Genomic DNA, 21,107 nt, shown 5'->3' with positions numbered 1-21,107 from the left:
GAAGGAGATACTAGAAACTCCAGTAGACAAGACAAAGCATGGTTTTGTACTGGAACAAGTAGAGGAAGCTGTCATTATTGAAGAAGAAGAGTTGGTTGAAGACTTAGGAGACGCTGAACCTCCATGGGAATCCAAAGTTGTGGAGCATTCTGTCAAGGATGTTACAGTTGATGCTAAGGAGGATTGTGCGCAATCCCCAGAGCAAGTCTTTCATGAAGAACTAGACAGAATAACCCAAGAAGCAGATTTCCTTGATGATGATAGTCACAAGTCAAGTTCTCCTAGTAATGAGCTTGCATCCACAAGTGAATTCTCTGAGATCAAAGAATCTTCCCCAAGTGAATACGAAGATGATACGGAGGTAGATTTCTCTCAACCTCCAGTCTATGACTTAAGTGATGAGGAAGACATAGATGGCTTTGATCAGGATATAGATACATTTGAAGAATTTTGCAAGGAAGTGGAGAATTTCACAGAAGAGCACAAGAGAGTAGAACTGACAGAACCACTGGAACCACCTATCCCAAGGCCATTACCACCCAATACAAGCTTTAAGTGGGTACAATCCTTAACCTTTAACTGTGTTTTTCCACTTGAATATGGTTTGCTTGAAACAGATGGCCAGCTTAGAGCTCTCTGCAGCTTTAAGAGTAAGTGGGAAATGGCTCGTACTCAGAGCTGGTGCACAAAGTTCAATAAGGTTCCACGCTTCAACTTAAAGTGCACGGATTGGCATAATGATCAATCGGATGGATCTCGGAAAACGTTTGGTTATCCTGGTGAGAATCTAATCTCTAAACCTCCCGGATGGAAAAGTATAGATCAAGATGAAGGCGGATTCAAAAGCAAAGTTTAGGATCCTGGAATCTGTGCTGACATTCATCACCCCGGGAGCCTGACAATCTGTTTGAAGCTACTCAGAAGCTTCACATGCCTAGTTTGGGACCCCAGAGGCTATTGGCATTCCAAGCATTGGTGGAGATTTCTGGATGAATTTAAGCATAAGCCGCCATAACAGGAAGCTCATCCAATGTCCAACTTAAGGACTTTAACTAAAAGTGCTAGGTGGGAGACAACCCACCATGGTATGATCGTCCCTTTTTTCAATTTTTATTTAGTTTTATTTGTTTTCAAGTTTTATTTTATTGAACTTGGAGTTTTGCATCTCATTCATATTAATCATTACATTCTGCATACTGCATAAAAAAAAAAGGGTGCGCGACGCGACCGCATCCCTCATGCGATCGCGTCAAATTGCGAAAAACACTACCCACGCGACCGCGTCATTCACGCGGCCGCGTGACCTGGAGATCAGCGTAAACATCCAACGTCCAGAAAGTTAGGTTGGAATCGTGCGGCCATTGTGCGTTTCGCACAATTGACCCACGCGATCGCGTCACTCACGCGATCGCGTCACTTGCACAATACCAATCCCACGCGACAGCGTGAGCGACGCGATCGCGTCGCATAGGATTACACAACACCCTAAAAGGAGACAGAGAGTTACGCTGAAACGACGCTGGATTCGTGCGTTTAGCACAAATTCCAGCGACGCGATCGCATGTCCCAGGCGATCGCGTCATTTACTCTTTTTGCCCACCACGCGATCGCATCACCCACGCGATCGCGTCAACCACATTTTCGCCGCAACCACGCAACTGCATGCCCCACGCGATCGGGTGGATTCAAATTATAACCCCCTCAGTCACGCGAACCCTATCAGTCGCGCCCCTCCTCCCCAAACCCCTCCATTTCCACTCTTTTTCTCCAACCCCCAACCACCACCCAGCCACCATCACCGCCACCGCCAGACGCCGCCGACCACCCAGACCCCGCCGCCACCCACCCCCTTCCTCCTTCCCCCTTCTTTCTTCTTCTTCCCCCCTAACCGCCACTGCCTCTCTGCAACCACCACCCCCGCGCCGCCGTCACCACTGTCCAGCGCCACCCACCCTTTCCCCCTTCCTTCCCCTATTACCCCCTATCCCCATTACACCACCCTTTCCCTCTCTTCCTCCGAACAGCAACCACCACCGCCGCGCCACCCTTTCCCGCCGTGCCAGATGCCACCACCGTCATCCCCAGCCACCTCTCTGCCCCACTCTCTCTGTCACGCCTACCAGGTTCCGACGAACGCCACCCTTCTATCCTTCGTAGTTATTCATATTTTTTCTGTTTATGTTCGTCATTAGGCTAGTTAGATATGCATGTCGTAGTGGATTTTAGGTTGTTAGGTAGCCTAGGATGTGGTTAGTGGATTTAGGTCTGTTTAATTGCGCTGTTCGTGTTTCTTGTTTTATTCTGCTGTTGTTGTGATGATTGTAATGTTCATATGCTGTACTTTCCTGTTTCTTGTTGCTCTGTACACTGCATTTTCATCTGAGTGATTTATTCAATCCTTCACCCACTTATTCATATTAATTGCATGGTTTTACTTTTCCTTCCTTATTATATGATGTATGTGAAAAACATGTTTCCTATGCTTTAAAATTAATTATTATAATTACCTTTATTTTCATTCGATGCCGTGATTAGTGTGTTGAGTAGTTTCAGATCTTCTAAGGCAGGAATGACTTAAAGGATGGAAAGAAAACATACAAAAATGGAAGGAAAGCATAAGACGGAGTTTGTGAAGAAACTGGCATCCACGCGATCGCATGGGCGACGCGGACGCATGCCAAGCGCGAAGAAGCAGCAACGCGGCCGCATGACTGACACGACCGCGTGCCTTAAGCAGAACACATATGATGCGGCCGCATGACTAACGCGACCGTGTGACAAGGAAAACTCCGAATGACGTGACCGCGTGACCCATGCGGACGCGTGACAGAGGCCACGCACCAGAAATTGCAAAAAATGCTCCCAGCGAATTTTAAAGCCCTTTTTGGCCCAAATCCAAGTCCAGAAGGTATAGACCAGAGGTTATGAAGTGGGGGAATGCATCCATTCAAGAGAGACAACTTTAGTTTAGTTTTCATGATTTAGATTTAGTTCCGAGAGGGAGATTCTCTCCTCTCTCTTAGGATTAGGATTTAGGATTTCTCTTAGTTTTAGGAGTGACTCTCGATCCCAGGTTCAATGTTCTTTTACTTTATATTTATCTCTTACTTTTAGATACTTAAATGCTTATATTAGTTATGTTGCCTATTTGGCTTATGCTACATTCATATTACAGATTACTCTTTTGAATTAATGTTATTTGAGGTATTTCAGTTTAATATTGCTTTCTCTTATTTACGTTACTGTTATTCCCATCTGAAGACACTTTTATTCCAATAGATTTACTTTCCTCCTTTTGGTCTTGGTTAAAAAATCCGTAACTCAGGAGTTATCAAACTCAAACATGAATGATAATTGTTATCTTTGTTAATTAAACTGAACTTCAATAATCCCAATCTTTTCTTAGGAAATAAATAGGATTTGAAGTTCAGACCAATTAATCCCTTAACCTTCCTTTATCTTAGTAAAGGTTAACAAAGTGGAATTAAGATTCAATTCTCATCATCATTGATAAGGGTAACTAGGATAGGACCTCTAATTCCTCATACCTTGCCAAAAGTATTTACAGTCATTTATTTATTTTACTTGCCATTTAAATTGCTTGTTCTTCATTTACTTTAATTGCTAATTAAACCATTCGCTCCTCATTCTCAAAACCCCAATTTACAATCTCCATAACCAATAATAAGAACATACTTCCCTACAGTTCCTTGAGAAGACGACCCGAGATTTGAATACTTCGGTTATCAATTTATTTAGGGGTTTGTTACTTGTGACAACCATAACGTTTGTATGTAAGGACTTTTGAAGGTTTAGAAACTATACCTGCAACGAGAATTTATCCGCAAATTTCTAGACCACGCAAAAAGTTTCTCTCATCATCCCTCCAATTCTGGTTAGAATTGTCCTGCCATCCATGGCTGTAACTGCCACCTTGATTGTACCCTTGGTTGGGGCAGTCATAGAAGTTATGAGTGGCTGCCACGGTGTTATCTTCCTGCTGGAGCTGCGGACATTCATCAGTATAATGGCTATAATTAGCACAGATTCCGCAAACTCTCTGTGGGACTAACTGTTGGCTTTGCTGTGGTGGACAAGGTTGAGCTTGCTGACCTTGTTGTTGATTCAATTGCATCTGCTTCAGTAAGTTGGTCATTTCACAGATACTCTGAGTTAGAGCAGCAGTCTCTCTGCTAGAGGATACTTTTGCAACAGCTTTTGAACGGCCTTGTTTCTGCCTGTGATTCCGAGTAGATTCAGCTAAGTCGCTGATCAATTGCCATGCCTCATCAGTGGTCTTGTACTTTTTCATAGACCCATTGCTAGCACTTTCCAATGTGGTCTTATCTTGGGGCCTCATGCCCTGTGTGACGTAACCGAGCAACACTATCTTGTCAATCATATGGTGGAGGCAAGCTTCCAGAAGGTTGTTGAAGCGCTCCCAGTATTCATAGAGAGTCTCGGATTCATCCTAAACAATCATGGAGATGTCTTTCCTCAGTTTATTAGTAACTTCAGCTGGAAAGAATTTTTCCAAAAATTCTCTTCTAAGTGTATCCCAGTCAGATACAGTTGTTGTGGGTTGAGTGTAGTACCACTCTCTCTCTTTTCCCTCAAGAGAGAACGGGAAAGCTTTTAACAAGATTGAAGTCTCATCTGCACCATCACGCCTGACAGTAGAACAGGCTGCTTGGAAATCTCTCAGGTGCATGATAGGCTCTTGAGCAGGTAAGCCATGAAACTTAAGCATCAAGTTTAGCAGTGCAGTCTTTATTTCAAAGTCTGTAGCCATGATGCGGGGAAAACTTGTCTCTCAACAAATCTTCCTTCGGCAAGAGTACCGAAGTTGTCGTCAAGTAAAAACTCACAATAGAGTGAGGTCGAATCCCATAGGGATTGATTGATCAAGCAACTTTAATTAGAAGAATGTTCTAGTTGAGCGAATCCAGAAATTGGGTTGAGAGTTGCAGAAAATAAAATGGCGGGAATGTAAATAACAGAAAAGTAAATGCTAGAATTAAATGAATGGAAGTAAATGACTAAAAATAAATTGCAGAATTATAAATGGGAATGGGGGATTTGCTCATAAAAGTAAATCGCAGAAATTAAAGAGAATGGGTAAGATTAGAGATGGGGAGTTCATTGGGCTTAGGAGATGTTGCAATTCTTCGGATCAAGTTCATTTTCATCTCTTCCTCAATCAATGCACTCATTGATCTCCTTGGAAATCTTAAGTGATTGACTTACAATTCCTTGCAATTCAATCTCTCAAATCTTGATCAATAGCCAATTCCTTGGTCAATTGCTCATGAGAAGAGATGAAGTATGGTCACTGATTATACCACATGCATTTCCCAAACCAAGTATTGAGAGGGTTACAGTCACATACCCATCCAAACCCAATTTGGTCCAGCATGAGAAAGCATTTCTAGCTTGATCTCTTCATTCCTCTTCCAAGGTTCAAAAGAGATCCAAGTTTGAATAGCTTCTCTTCTAAGATAACTACTCAATTGGATGAAGATCGAAAGCTTTCAAGTAAAATCAAGAGGAAAGATAGAAGAAGAACAATGAAAATTAGTATTGATCCATCAAATTACAACAGAGCTCCCTAACCCAATGAAAGGGGTTTAGTTGTTCATAGCTCTTGAAAATGAAAATAAAGATGGAGAATACATCATAAAACTAGAAATTGCAAAGAAAGTAAATACAGAGAGTAACTCCTCAGCCTCCAGAACTATTTTACAATTCAAAGCTACTCCTATATATACTACTCTTCTCAGCTTCTAGTTTACTCTTCAAGTCTTGGGCCTTTGGATCTTGAGTTTGAAGCAGTTCCTTTCTTTATTTGGGCTTGGCTTTACTTGCAGAGAGAAAGTACGGAGTGGGCAGAGACTTAAGCTCAGGGCGTAAGGAGTGTTAATCATTTAGTGAAAGTCCAGGTTCGGGAATGTTAGTGACACTTAATATTGTCACTAACGTTCCATTGCACCCCTTTGCCTCACGTTAAAACCCACGTTAACTAGGTTAACGTGACTTTTAACGTTGCCTTGTCATCCTTCAAGAACGTTAGTGACACTCAACATTGTCACTAACGTTCCAGTGTGCCCCTTCTTGCTTCACGTTAAAGCTCACGTTAACTAGGTTAACGTGGCTTCTAACGTGGCCTTTGCCATCCTTCGAGAACGTTAGTGACATTCAACATTGTCACTAACGTTCCAATGTGCCCCTAGGTCTCACGTTAGAGTCCACGTTAACTAGGTTAACGTGGCTTCTAACGTGGCCATCTTTTAGCCATCCCAACGTTAGTGACAATGTTGAGTGCCACTAACGTTGGCTCATCCTTCATTTCTCATCGTTAGCTTCCACGTTAACCAAGTTAACGTGGAAGTTAACGTGACTCTTAGGGGTTGTGTGGTTGCTTCAACGTTAGTGACAATGTTGAGTGTCACTAACGTTGTCGACAACTCTTCATCCTCTACGTTAGTTCCCACGTTAACCAAGTTAACGTGGGAGTTAACGTGGTACTTCGCACCATAGGCCAACGTTAGTGACAATGTTGAGTGTCACTAACGTTGGCTTCTCTCCCTCCCCCTTAACGTTAGAGGCCATGTTAACTAGGTTAACGTGGCTTCTAACGTGGCCACTTATGAGTAATTGCCAATGTTAGTGACAATGTTGAGTGTCACTAACGTTGGCTCAACTTCTTTTCTCCATGTTAGAGTTCACGTTAACTTGGTTAATGTGACTCTCTAACGTGGGCATTGATGGCTTTTTGAGAGTGTTATTGGCAATCACTTTTCTCATTAATCTTTGCAAGTTACCTCCCCTTTTCTTGCTCCTTTTTGGTCCTGAAATCAAGCAACAAAGTGCATCAAAGCTCTAGTCCAAGTCATGAGTAATGCAACATAATATTTGTCACTAAACTTATGCAAAATCCTCATGAAATCATGTAAAATGCACAATGTATGCTTGAGTCAAGGCATAAGTGAATATTTACCCAAAACTAGCTTATTTCCTAAAGAAATGCATGAAACTAACCTAAAAACAGTAAAGAAAAGGTCAGTGAAACTGGCCAAGATGCCCTGGCATCACAACACCAAACTTAAAGCTTGCTTGTCCCTAAGCAGGTACTGGAACAAGAAAATGATGAATGGAATATCCAGAGGAATGAGTCATTCTTGTGGAAGTCATATTACTGATTTTATGGTGGTTTCATGCATAGCAACTTAGGTTCATTCCATTACGGGCTTTCAGACCTTTATCATGTCCCTAAACACTTACTTTGTTTATATCTCATGAGACTTTTATTCATTGATCCTTTTATTGTTATTTCAAGGGTTATTTGTGTTATTTAGGCTAAGTACTCTGTAAGGGGGCAACTCTTTAAGATAAGCTTTCAGCCAACACTCCCGAACCAGTTGGTTCAAGGTGCTAGGTGTTGAAGCACCCCTAAGGACTTACTCCCTCAATCCTATCCCCCATACATACACACTACAGGCATTTAGTTTATTTATTTTCTTTTCTTGAGACCTTGGTGTCCAGCACCTCTTTGGGTTACTAAGTGTTCTGTAGTGAAGGTTACTCTTGATAGTGGACTTTCAGCTGATAATCCCGAGTTAGTTAACCCAAGTTACCAAGTGATAAGGCACCCCTAAGAGCTTATTCATCCAAGTATATCCCTCACACAGGAGCACCACAGACACTTGCCTCAAGCTTAAAACCATTGATGCCTAGCCTTATTGCTTACTCTTTTTCTTTTGTTTTTCACTTCCATTGTTCTTTCCCTTTTCTTTTCTTAGGATCTTGTTATTATCTTAGTCTCATGAGTGTATCCAAAGCAAAGTATTCAGGATAGATAGCTGTCCTCCTAGCCTTGTGGTTGAACCAACTTAGCTAACTTATGACTACCCCAAAGATTCATGAATGCACTTCCACAATAGGAACCCTACTCTGGTCTTTTAAGAACATAAACATTCTCTTCTTCATTTGATAAAAAGGGACAAGCTTACAAGTAAATAAGGGAATGATGCAGTGACATTTAAACCAGAAATCATGGACCTATTCAGAAGGAAACTTAAAAGACAGAATTTAAAAAAAAAAGTTCAACTACAAGTAACTACAAATCAAAAGTGCAATTCGGACCTCCAACTTTCAACAATTCTAAGTACAATGGAATCAGGTAACAATACAACCTTCGGGTGATGATCTCTGGTCCCCCTCTCTCTTTGTCATCCTCCTAGTTTTTGTTGCCTCGCTTCTTTGGGTGAAGGTGCACCATTTCCTTATAAGATTCCTACAAGGTCACTGGAAGTTGCTTGTTCCCAAAGCACTTGAGACATAGTTAGCTTATATGTATGCTTGTGCCTCTTGAACTCAGTTTGGTGTGTGAACACCAAACTTAGTTCTTTGCCCAGTGCACAACATTGCATATATGTAGAGACCCTCATATCTTGTTATCAACAAAGCAATGATCACCTATAGTCTAACTACACCTAAGTGGTTTCTCTTGGTTGGATGGAGCTAGCAATGTTCTTTTGGGAGTGGGGTGTAATTCTAACCAATGTTCTTTAGTGGAACACCAAACTTAGAATTACACCATCACTCTTGGATTGTTCTGGTGTGGAACACCAAACTTAGCTCTTTTCAATACAGGGGAAACCACTTGTGACTTTATTGAAATAAGGATGAAATTGAAACTACCTGAGGTTGGGTTGCCTCCCAACAGAGCGCTCTTTTATCGTCGCTAGCTCGACGAGTTCTTAATTATTTGAGATGGTACTTTACTTTGGGGTCTTCCCCCATGTTGCCCAGATAATGCTTGAGTCTTTGTCTATTCACTGTAAAAGTCCTCTTGGAACCTTCATCCGTGATTTCGATATGGCCATATGGTGATACTTTTGTAACCAAGAAAGGTCCGGACCACCTTGACTTGAGTTTCCTTGGGAACAGCCTTAATTTAGAATTGTAAAGGAGTACTTGTTGCCCTTTTTCGAAACTCCTGGGTGCCAAGTGCATGTCATGTTTTCTTTTTGCCTTCTCTTTATACATCTTAGTGTTTTCATAGGCTTGTGACATGAATTCCTCCATCTCTTACAGCTGCAAGATTCTTTTTGCACCAGCAGCAATGCTGTCAAAATTTAGTATCTTGATAGCCCAAAGAGCTTTATGTTCCAGCTCCAGTGGTAAATGACAAGCTTTCCCATAGACTAATTGATATGGAGACATTCCAAGTGGGGTTTTGAATGCTGTTCTGTATGCCCACAGAGCATCATCCAACTTCTTCGACCAATCCTTTCTAGATGCGCCCACAGTCTTTTCCAGGATCCTCTTCAGCTCTCTGTTGGATATCTCAGTTTGCTCACTTGTTTGAGGGTGGTAAGGTGTGGCTACTTTGTGTTTTACCCCATATCGTAAGAGGAGAGCTTCTAATGGTTTATTACAAAAGTGGCTCCCTCCATCACTGATGAGGGCTCTTGGGACTCCAAACCGGCTAAAGATATTCTTCCTGAGGAAGTTCATGACTACCTTGTTATCATTAGTTGGGGTTGCAATAGCCTCTACCCACTTGGAAACATAATCTACTGCTACCAGGATGTAATTGTTTGCATATGAGGTTGGGAATGGTCCCATGAAATCAATTCCCCACACATCAAACAGTTCAAGTTCCAAGATGAAATTTTGTGGCATGGCGTTTCTTTTGGGCAGGTTTCCAGATCTTTGGCATCATTGCAACTTTTTACTAGCTCTTTGGCATCCTTGAAAAGAGTGGGCCAAAAGAATCCGCTTTGTAACACCTTTGCCGCAGTTCTGTCCCTTCCAAAGTGCCCGCCATAGCATGAACCGTGGCAGTTCCACAGGACTTCTCTCCCTTCCTCTTCCGAGACACATCTTCTAAGAATTCCATCTGAACATTTCTTGAAGAGATATGGCTCGTCCCAGACAAAGTATTTTGCATCATTCATGAGCTTCCTCTTTTGATGTTTATTGATCCCTGGTGGTAATGCTCCAGTTGCCTTGAAATTTGCAATATCTGCGAACCATGGTGCTTTATGAACTGTCATCAACTGCTCATCAGGGAAGAGCTCGTTAACACTTGTATCATTTTCTCCACCTTGATCATGAGGGATTCTAGATAAGTGATCTGCCACCTTGTTCTCCACTCCCTTTTTGTCTCTGATTTCAATATCGAATTCCTGCAACAGTAAGATCCACTTATTAGTCTTGGCTTCGATTCTTGCTTGGCAAACAAATATTTAAGTGCTGTGTGATCTGTAAAAAGGATCACTTTAGCACCAATGAGGTATGATCTAAATTTGTCAAATGCAAAAACTATTGCTAGCAACTCCTTTTCAGTAGTGGTATAATTTCTTTGAGTTTCATTAAGGACTTTGCTAGCATAGTATATCACACGAACTAGGTTATCTTTCCTTTGTCCTAACACTGCCCCAACTGCAAAATCAGATGCATCGCACATCAATTCAAATGGTAGGTTCCAATCAGGTGGGGAAATGATAGGAGCAGAAGATAACCTCATTTTCAAATGTGCAAATGCTAGCATGCAGGTTTCATCAAAGATGAATGGTGTATCAGATACGAGGAGATTGCTTAAGGGCTTGGCTATCTTTGAAAAATCTTTAATAAATCTTCTGTAAAAACCAGCATGCCCTAAAAAACTTCTAATTGCCTTGACATCACTGGGTGGGGATAGTTTTTCAATAAGTTCCACTTTAGCTCTATCAACCTCAATGCCTTGGTGAGAGACTTTGTGACCAAGGACTATTCCCCCTGTCACCATGAAGTGGCATTTTTCCCAGTTCAAGACCAAATTGGTCTCTTGGCACCTTTTTAATACCAAGGCAAGGTGATGTAGGCAACTAGGAAAAGAATCTCCGAATACCGAGAAATCATCCATAAAAACTTCAATGAATTTTTCTATCATATCTGAAAAGATAGAAAGCATGCAGCGTTGAAAAGTTGCAGGGGCATTACATAACCCAAATGGCATGCGCCTATAGGCAAACACTCCATACGGACAGGTAAATGAGGTTTTCTCTTGGTCTCTTGGATCAACCACTATTTGGTTGTATCCTAAATAACCGTCGAGAAAACAATAATAAGCGTGCCCTGCAAGTCTTTCCAACATCTGATCCATGAATGGAAGGGGAAAATGGTCCTTTCGTGTAGCCTCATTGAGCTTCTTGTAATCTATGCATATCCGCCATCCTGTGATGGTCCTTGTAGGTATGAGCTCGTTCTTCTCATTGGTAACCACAGTGATCCCTCCCTTTTTTGGTACAACATGTATGGGGCTAACCCAAGGGCTGTTCGAAATTGGGTATATGACTCCTCCTTGCCAAAGCTTCATAACCTCTTTCTGTACCACTTCCTTCATGATTGGGTTCAGCCTTCTTTGGGATTGAATGGATGGCTTGGCGTCATCTTCCAATAGTATTTTATGCATGCATATGGCTGAACTGATTCCCTTCAAGTCAGCAAGGGTACATCCAATGGCATCCTTATGCTCCCGCAGCACCTTGAGTAGCTCGTCCTCTTGATCTTGACTGAGGGATGAATTTATGATCACTGGATAGTTTTCATTTTCTCCTAGATATGCATATTTGAGAGTGGGTGGCAATACTTTGAGTTCAAGTTTGGGTACTTCTGATTTTTCGCTCCCTTCCTTTGATGCATCTAGTATGTGTATTTCTGTTGTAGCTACCTCTTCACTTGGTTCAGATTCTTCCTCCACCAATCTCTCGTTCTCTTCAGGTTCATCTTCTTCAAAATTCTCCTGCACTTCATCCTCAAGTGCATCTAATCTCATGCATTCCCCCAATTGTTCCGGTGGATAACTCATGGCCTTGAACACATTGAATGTCATCTTTCCATTGTGTAATCTAAGGGTGAGGTCACCCTTTTGAACATCAATGATAGCTCCAGCAGTAGCCAAGAATGGCCTTCCCAAAATGATGGAGGTTTTGGCATCTTCCTGCATGTCCAGCACCACAAAATCTGCTGGGAATATGAAATCTCCTACTTTTACTAGCAAATCCTCCACTATCCCGTGAGGGAATTTGAACGATCGGTCTGCCAGTTGTAGAGCCATTTTTGTTGGTTTAGCCTCCTCAATTTTCATCTTTCTCATCATAGCTACTGACATCAAATTGATGCTGGCCCCTAAGTCACAAAGAGCCTTTTCTACTGTGATTTCTCCTATAATGCAAGGGATCTGAAAACTCCCAGGATCCTTCAGTTTCTGAGGTAGTTTATGCTGAATGATAGTACTGCACTCTTCAGTTAGTATCACAGTCTCATTGTTCTTCCAGCTTCTCTTCTTAGTCATTAGCTCCTTCAAAAACTTGGCATAAAGTGGCATTTGTTCTATGGCTTCAGCAAATGGTATGTTGATTTGTAGCTTCTTGAAGATTTCCAAAAATCTCAAGAACTGGTTGTCATTTTCCTTTTTCTTCAATATCTGGGGGTATGGAGCTCTTGAGACGTTGAGTTGGGGTATCTTTTTCTCTTTCTGCAAACTTGGCGTGGGGGGTTGCATTCCATCTTGCTCCTCTTCCTTTTCAATTGAGCTTTCTTCTAGTGGTTTTTGGGGATGTTCCTTTAGTTCCTTCCCACTCCTGAGTGTGATAGCTTGAGACTCCTCCCTTTTGCTTGAATGGGCATCATAGCAAAAATTGTGGTTCGGAAGCTGCTTAAAAAGATAGCTGATTTGTGTCTCCAGTTTTGTGATGGCAGCATTTTGATTCTGCATGTTTGACTGCACTTCCTCTCTGAATGCTTTACTGTCTTGAATGTCTCTGCATATTCCTTCGATGAAGGTTTCAATCTTAGAGAGCTTGTCATCAATTGATGAGTGATTCGGAGCAGATGTGCTGTTTTGGTTTTGATAAGTGTGTGGAGAAGTGTTGTTGTGGGGGTGTTGAGATGTCCTCTGGGTGAATTGCTGGTGAGCTGCATTGTTGTTGGAGTTGTAACGTCTCTGGTCTTGGGTTTGATCTTGCTCACTTCCCCACCCAAGGTTCGGGTGATTTCTCCATCCAGTGTTGTAAGTCTTGGAGTATGGATCATAGTTTTTCCTTGGTGAATTCCCAATGTAGTTGGCTTGCTCCTGACTCCCTTCTGCTTCTTGGTTTACTCCTTCTTGTGTTGTTGATGAAGTGGAGATTGCTGCTACTTGGTTCATCTCCATCTTCTTGGTGAGGTCAGCCAGCTGCTGGATAATGAGCTTGTTTTGGGCCAACAGAGCATCTACATTGTCTAGCTCCATCACTCCTCTTGTGTTCCCTCTTTCGGAAGCATAGAAGTAGTCGTTTTCTGCTACTGTTTCAATAACATCTATGGCTTCCTCAATGGTCTTCTTCTTGTTCAAAGACCCTCCAGATGAATGGTCTACTGCCTTCTTTGACTCATAAGAGAGCCCTTCATAGAAAATGTGCAGCTAGACCCATTCGTTGAACATGTCAGGTGGACACCTCCTTGTTAAGTCTTTGAACCTCTCCCATGCTTCATACAGAGTCTCACTATCCTGTTGCCTGAAGGTTTGAACCTCAGCTCTCAGCCTATTGATTCGTTGAGGAGGGTAGAATCTTGCTGAGAATTTGTTCATCACATCCTCCCAAGTTGTCAAGCTCTCCCTTGGGAAGGATTCCAGCCACTTGGCTGCCTTGTCTCTGAGTGAGAGGGGAAATAAGAGCAATCTATAGGCGTCAGGATGAACACCATTAGATTTCACTGTGTCACATATTCTCAGGAAGGTGGTCAAATGTTGGTTGGGATCTTCTTGAACACCTCCTCCAAACGAACAGTTGTTCTGAACAAGGGTGATAAGCTGTGGTTTAAGTTCAAAGTTGTTGGCATGGATTGTTGGCTTTTGGATGCAACTTCCATAATTGCCTGGGTTTGGATTAATGTAAGAGCCCAAAACTCTTCTTTCTTCTTCAGCATGATTTGCTCCACCTCCTCTGCCATGGTTGTGAGTCTCTTCTTCATGATGATTTTCCATGTTTTCTTCCATGTTTGGTTCAAAGTATTCCTCAAACTGTTCCTCTTCTTCCTCAGCACCAACTACTCGTTTTCCTCTTGCCTCCCTCCTTAGTCTAAGGAAGGTTCTCTCTGGTTCAGAATCAAAGGAAGTTGAAGCCCTGCTTCTTCTCCCTATCATACAACCAACAAGTACAAGCAGAGAAAATAGGTGCAGACAGTATTTGTGTCAGAGTTATTGTTAGTTGTGGGTGATGCAATATATCAAACAGTTAGTGGGTTAGCAAACAGAATTGAAAATAACAAAGAAAAACAAACGGGTAGAGAGAGAAGGGAAGAAGTTTAACTAAAACAAAAAGTAAATCACTCAAACAGAAAAATGAAATTCACAAAATAAAATGCTCAATCTAGTGATCTTCCAATCTACTCATTGTTGATGCACAATCAATCCCCGGCAACGGCGCTATAAACTTGATGCGGGGAAAACTTGTCTCTCAACAAATCTTCCTTCGGCAAGTGTACCGAAGTTGTCGTCGAGTAAAAACTCACAATAGAGTGAGGTCGAATCCCACAGGGATTGATTGATCAAGTAACTTTAATTAGAAGAATGTTCTAGTTGAGCGAATCCAGAAATTGGGTTGAGAGTTGCAGAAAATAAAGTGGCGGGAATGTAAATAATAGAAAAGTAAATGCTAGAATTAAATGAATGGAAGTAAATGACTGAAAATAAATTGCAGAATTATAAATGGGAATGGGGGATTTGCTCATAAAAGTAAATCGCAGAAATTAAAGAGAATGGGTAAGATTAGAGATGGGGAGTTCATTGGGCTTAGGAGATGTTGCAATTCTCCAGATCAAGTTCATTTTCATCTCTTCCTCAATCAATGCACTCATTGATCCCCTTGGCAATCTTAAGTGATTGAATTACAATTCCTTGCAATTTAATCTCTCAAATCTTGATCAATAGCCAATTCCTTGGTCAATTGCTCATGAGAAGAGATGAAGTATGGTCACTGATTATACCACATGCATTTCCCAAACCAAGTATTGAGAGGGTTACAGTCACATACCCATCCAAACCCAATTTGGTCCAGCTTGAGAAAAGAGATCCAAGTTTGAATAGCTTCTCTTCCAAGATAACTACTCAATTGGATGAAGATCCAAAGCTTTCAAGTAAAATCAAGAGGAAAGATAGAAGAAGAACAATGAAAATTAGTATTGATCCATCAAATTACAACAGAGCTCCCTAACCCAATGAAAGGGGTTTAGTTGTTCATAGCTCTTGAAAATGAAAATAAAGATGGAGAATACATCATAAAACTAGAAATTGCAAAGAAAGTAAATACAGAGAGTAATTCCTCAGCCTCCAGAACTATTTTACAACTCAAAGCTACTCCTATATATACTACTCTTCTCAGCTTCTAGTTCACTCTTCAAGTCTTGGGCCTTTGGATCTTGAGTTTGAAGCAGTTCCTTTCTTTATTTGGGCTTGGCTTTACTTGCAGAGAGAAAGTGCAGAGTGGGCAGAGACTTAAGCTCAGGGCGTAAGGAGTGTTAATCATTTAGTGAAAGTCCAAGTTTGGGAACGTTAGTGACACTTAACATTGTCACTAACGTTCCATTGCACCCCTTTGCCTCACGTTAAAACCCACGTTAACTAGGTTAACGTGACTTTTAACGTTGCCTTGTCATCCTTCGAGAACGTTAGTGACACTCAACATTGTCACTAACGTTCCAGTGTGCCCCTTCTTGCTTCACATTAAAGCTCACGTTAACTAGGTTAACGTGGCTTCTAACGTGGCCTTTGCCATCCTTCGAGAACGTTAGTGACATTCAACATTGTCACTAACGTTCCAATGTGCCCCTAGGTCTCATGTTAGAGTCCACGTTAACTAGGTTAACGTGGCTTCTAACGTGGCCATCTTTTAGCCATCCCAACGTTAGTGACAATGTTGTGTGTCACTAACATTGGCTCAACCTTCATTTCTCATCGTTAGCTTCCACGTTAACCAAGTTAACATGGAAGTTAACGTGACTCTTGGGGGTTGTGTGGTTGCTTCAACGTTAGTGACAATGTTGAGTGTCACTAACGTTGTCGACAACTCTTCATCCTCTACGTTAGTTCCCACGTTAACCAAGTTAACGTGGGAGTTAACGTGGTACTTAGCACCATAGGCCAACGTTAGTGACAATGTTGAGTGTCACTAACGTTGGCTTCTCTCCCTCCCCCTTAACGTTAGAGGCCATGTTAACCTATTAACTAGGTTAACATGGCTTCTAACGTGGCCACTTATGAGTAATTGCCAACGTTAGTGACAATATTGAGTGTCACTAACGTTGGCTCAACTTCTTTTCTCCACGTTAGAGTTCACGTTAACTTGGTTAACGTGACTCTCTAACGTGGGCATTGATGGCTTTTTGAGAGTGTTATTGGCAATCACTTTTCTCATTAATCTTTGCAAGTTACCTCCCCTTTTCTTGCTCCTTTTTGGTCCTGAAATCAAGCAACAAAGTGCATCAAAGCTCTAGTCCAAGTCATGAGTAATGCAACATAATATTTGTCGCTAAACTTATGCAAAATCCTCATGAAATCATGTAAAATGCACAATGTATGCTTGAGTCAAGGCATAAGTGAATATTTACCCAAAACTAGCTTATTTCCTAAAGAAATGCATGAAACTAACCTAAAAACAGTAAAGAAAAGGTCAGTGAAACTGGCCAAGATGCCCTGGCATCAAGCCACCGCTGGGTGATGCGCTTGAAAGGGTTGCATTGTAAAATCAGGGGCTCCAGCCTCCTGGATAGTAACTCTCCTAGGTGCTGCCATGTCACCTACACGTAAATCAACCGAATCAGTAGAACGGGGGCTGGTTTTTTCCTCAAATGACGTTTCAGATCCGCCCTCAGAGAGGACTAACCGACGCCGAGCTTGCCTTATTCGTGAAATAGTTCTTTCAGTCTCAGGATCGAATACTGGCAAGCTTGGATCAGGAAGTGAACGCGTCATCTAACGAAAGAAACATGCAGCTCATAGTAGCAAAATAAAATAAAATGTAAATAAATAAATTCCAATTAATAACTTTAGCACTCTATTGCAACTCCCCGGCAAAGGCGCCAAAATTGACGTGGCGGAAATTGGCGAGTTAAGAATTATTATAAGATATGTGTTGCAAGTATAGTTCTCAACCAACCAGAAATCCGCCTATCAATTTAGAAGGGTTGTCACAAAAATTAAAATTAAAATACTGGGAGTATGAATCCCAGGTCGTCTCCCAACGAGTTGCAGAAAGGTGTGCTATTTTATTAATCAGATGTTTTCAAAAATGGTTTGAGTTGAATAATTGGAAATTAAATTAGAGAATTTATGTAATTTTAAATGAAGGCCTTGGCTGGGAGTAGATTAGCTGGAAGCCCTATTCTTGTTGGAGTACTCTCAAGATTAATTGATAATTGAGGGTTATTCTGTTTAGTTATCCCTTACTAGGTAAGGGAAAGTCAAATAAGTTGGAATGCTATTTCTATTCACAAGTTCCAATCCGCTTAATTAAAAGGGATTGGTGTCAGTGACTAGAGGGCAATCCAACAATAAACCTAATTATAAATTTTCTTTTAAGCATTCCAACTCAAGGTCTTCTTTCAATCAACTCCCAATCAAGTTATGAAACTACTCGCTCATCGTGAATGTAGAATTCATAACATAGAAAAGGGAATTAAAGAAAGACATGATAAATAATAATCAAAGAAATCAATTAAAAATAAAAGTAATTCTTGTATTAATAAATTCTAAAATAATCCAATAGTAAAATTGAGTAAATTAAGGACATGGAAGAGTAAGAGACAAATAAAGAGAACGAACTAGAATGACGAAGTCTTGTTGAGGCAATAACTCTTCTCAATATCCAATGCAAAAACAATAACAATTGAAATCCTAAGAACTATGAATGTGTATAGAGAAAAACCTAGAAGAGGAGTAAAACTAGATCTAAAAACTAAAACTGTGTAGAATGAATTATTCTTTTTTCGTTTTTGCATGTTCCTTGGCTCTAGTATGCTTTTCTGGGCAAAAAACTGGGTCAAAACAGGGCCCAAAATCGCACCCAGCGAATTCTGCAGATTATGCAAATCGAGCATGTCATGCGATCGCATCATTCATGCGGACGCGTCATTCAGCGTTTGCTTTGCCACGCGTGCGCGTCGTCCACGCCTTCGCGTCACTGATGCAGTTTCCAATCCGCGCGGTCGCGTGAGCCATGCGTCCGCGTCACTGCAATTTCCTCTATATCGTGCGGCCGCGTGAGCCATGCGTCCGCGTCACTTCTCGCTGGTCATCTCCTCAATTTCTTGTGTTCCTTCCATTTTTGCAAGCTTCCTTTCCAATCTCCAACTCATTCATGCCCTATAAAGCCTGAAACACTTAACACACAGATCACGGCATCGAACGGAATAAAGAAGAATTAAAATACATAATTAAAAGTCTCTAGGAAGCAAGTTTTCAACCATAAAACATTTTTAGGAAGGAATTATAAATGCATGCTTTTTTTAATGAATAAGTGGGTAAAGAGTTGATAAAACCACACAATTAAACACAATATAAACCATAAATTAATGGTTTATTAATCGACCCTTACTCACGTAAGGTATTACTTGGAACACCCAGTTCACTTGCTGGTTAGTGGTACGAGTTGTGAAAAGTGTGATTTACAATCGTGCACCAATGCGTCTTCTTTGGTGAAAGTAATTGCAGGGATGTCGGGTGCTTCCTCCTTTCCTTCAACATGATATACTTCTTTAAGATATCTTTTGCGAGATGATTTGGAGATTCCTCCTCCTGCAAACCCTCTGTGTATCATATGGACGTGTCTTTCTGGTGTACGAGGTGATCGCTCGGTTCGTCCGATATCTTCGTCCCTCCTCTTTTTCTTTGCTCGTCGTCCCGGGTGGCCAGATACCGATCTAATTTCCCTTCTCTTACTAGTTTTTCTATGACATTCTTTAAGTCAAAACATTCCTTGGTGGAATGTCCGCAGATTCGATGGTATTCACAATATTTGGTCCGATTTCCTCCTCCTTTTTTGCCTTTGAGTGGTCGAGCTGGGGGCATTTTTTCAGTGTGGCAGACTTCTCTGTAGACATCCACGAGGGACACCCGAAGAGGGGTGTAATTGTGATATTTTTTTATTTTTTCCCCATGTCGATCTTCTTTCTTTTTGGGCTCTTTATCCTTATCCCGGGAGGGATAGGTGAATCCAGATTTTGAGGTCTCCCCGAGTCAAGAGTTTTCCTCCATGTTGATGTACTTCTCTGCTCGTTCTTCAATTCGTTCAGAGATGTGGGGTATTTTTTTGATATAGATTGACTAAAAGGTCCCTCTTGCAGGCCATTGATGAAGCCCATAATGGCGGCCTCTGTTGGTAGGTTCTGTATGTCTAGGCATATTTTGTTGAATCTTTCCATGTAGTTACGAAGACTTTTCCCAATCTCCTTGCTTGATTCCTAATAGACTTGGGGCGTGTTTAGCCTTATCTTTTTTGATGCAAAATCTGGCCAAAAACTTCTTGGCTAAGTCGTCGAAGCTTGAGATGGACCTAGGAGGTAGATTGTCAAACCATTTAATTGCTGTCTTTGATAAAGTAGATGGAAAGGCTTTGCAGCGAACTGCATCTGAGGCGTCAGTGAGGTAAATTCTACATCTGAAATTGCTGAGATGATGGCCGGGATCTGTAGTGCCATCGTACAAAGTTATATCCGGGAGTTTACAGTCTTTTGGGATTTTGGTCTTCCTGATCTCCTTAGTAAAGGGATCTTGGTCCTTGCGGGAGCTATCCTCATGAGAGGATCGATTAGCTTTGGCCTTGAGATCGGCTTCGATTTTTAGGAGTTTGTCCTCCAATTCCCGGCGTCGTCTTCTTTCCCTTTGTAGGTTTTTCTCAGCTTCTCATTGATGCTCCGCCTCTTTTTCGAGTTGCTTTAAGCGATCTTGAAGTTCTTCCATGGCTCCTACAGTTGATGAATTGTCCTTTTTGTTAGGTTGAGGAGTATCTTTTGGTGTAGTGTCCGCGTTCTTGTGCGACGTTCTATCTTCTAAATCCGAATCATGGTCGTTGTCATGGTCGTCCGCCATGGTGACGGGATGACTTCTAGGGTCCTCGGCAATGGCGCCAATGTTCCGAGGGTTACCTGAAACTGTAGGTCAATCTCGGAGGAGATCTTCTGTACGGGTGGGAGCTGACGTGTCCGGCTGGTGGGTGGCGACCGGAGCTGTCGTGCCCGACTTGTTGGACTGGTTGCGCTGCTGATCCTTTGTCACCGAAGGGTGGTGGTACCTGCAAGGGACTCCGATGCTTAAGTTAGCAAGGGTATTAAGCAGGTTTTTAGTAGAATTAGAGTATGAGTTATACCTGGGTGTTCCAGTGTATTTATTGTAGTGTGGAGTGACCTTTTTAGATAAGATAAGTTAGTTATCTTATCTTATCTTATCTTTGGGCGAGGTCAGCTTATCTTCAAAAGAACCGCCCTTCTCTCTGTAGGCTTGGGCTGCCTTAGGATTTGGGTCGTGTTCCTTGATTTTGGGCCCTTCTTTGGGCTTTCCTGTCGATTTGGCCGAGCTCTTTGAGAAGAGGTCGGATAGTCTGACCTGAAGAGGTCGGTCGCCTTGTTTATCGAACATCTCAGGTTGGATAGCTCGACCCAGGGTATGAACAGTACCTGCAAGGGACTCCAATGCTTAAGTTAGCAAGGGTATTAAGCAGGTTTTTAGTAGAATCAGAGTATGAGTTATACCTGGGTGCTCAAGTGTATTTATAGTAGTGCGGAGTGACCTTTCTGGAGATAAGATAATTATCTTATCTTATCTTATCTTTGAGTGAAGTCATCTTATCTTCAAGGGAACTGCCCTTATCTCTATAGGCTTGGGCTGCCTTTGGATTTGGGTCGTGTTCCTCTGTTTGGGCTCTTATTGGGCTTTTCTGGTGATTTGGCCGAGCTCTTTGAGAAGAGGTCAGATAGTCCTGACCTGAAGAGGTCGGTCGACTTGTCGTTTAAACATCCCGGTTCGGACAGTTCGACCCAGGGTATGAACAGGTTCTCTAATCGTTTTCTATAATTACACCTGC

The 21,107-nt window shown here is 41.8% G+C and overlaps 1 non-coding gene across 1 annotated transcript; it reads left to right on the top strand.

Moving 5' to 3' along the window:
- The first annotated feature begins 13,472 nt into the window (after positions 1-13,472).
- LOC148571711 (small nucleolar RNA R71) lies at positions 13,473-13,576 on the top strand. The gene has a single exon (XR_015907761.1). It is a non-coding gene; the product is annotated as a small nucleolar RNA R71 (small nucleolar RNA).
- Positions 13,577-21,107: the final 7,531 nt, after the last annotated feature.

The sequence above is a fragment of the Arachis ipaensis genome, chromosome B3, assembly GCF_059453495.1.
Source record: "Arachis ipaensis isolate K30076 ecotype BB chromosome B3, ASM5945349v1, whole genome shotgun sequence".
Taxonomy (NCBI): Eukaryota; Viridiplantae; Streptophyta; class Magnoliopsida; order Fabales; family Fabaceae; genus Arachis; species Arachis ipaensis.
This window is presented reverse-complemented; position numbering and strand designations above follow the sequence as displayed.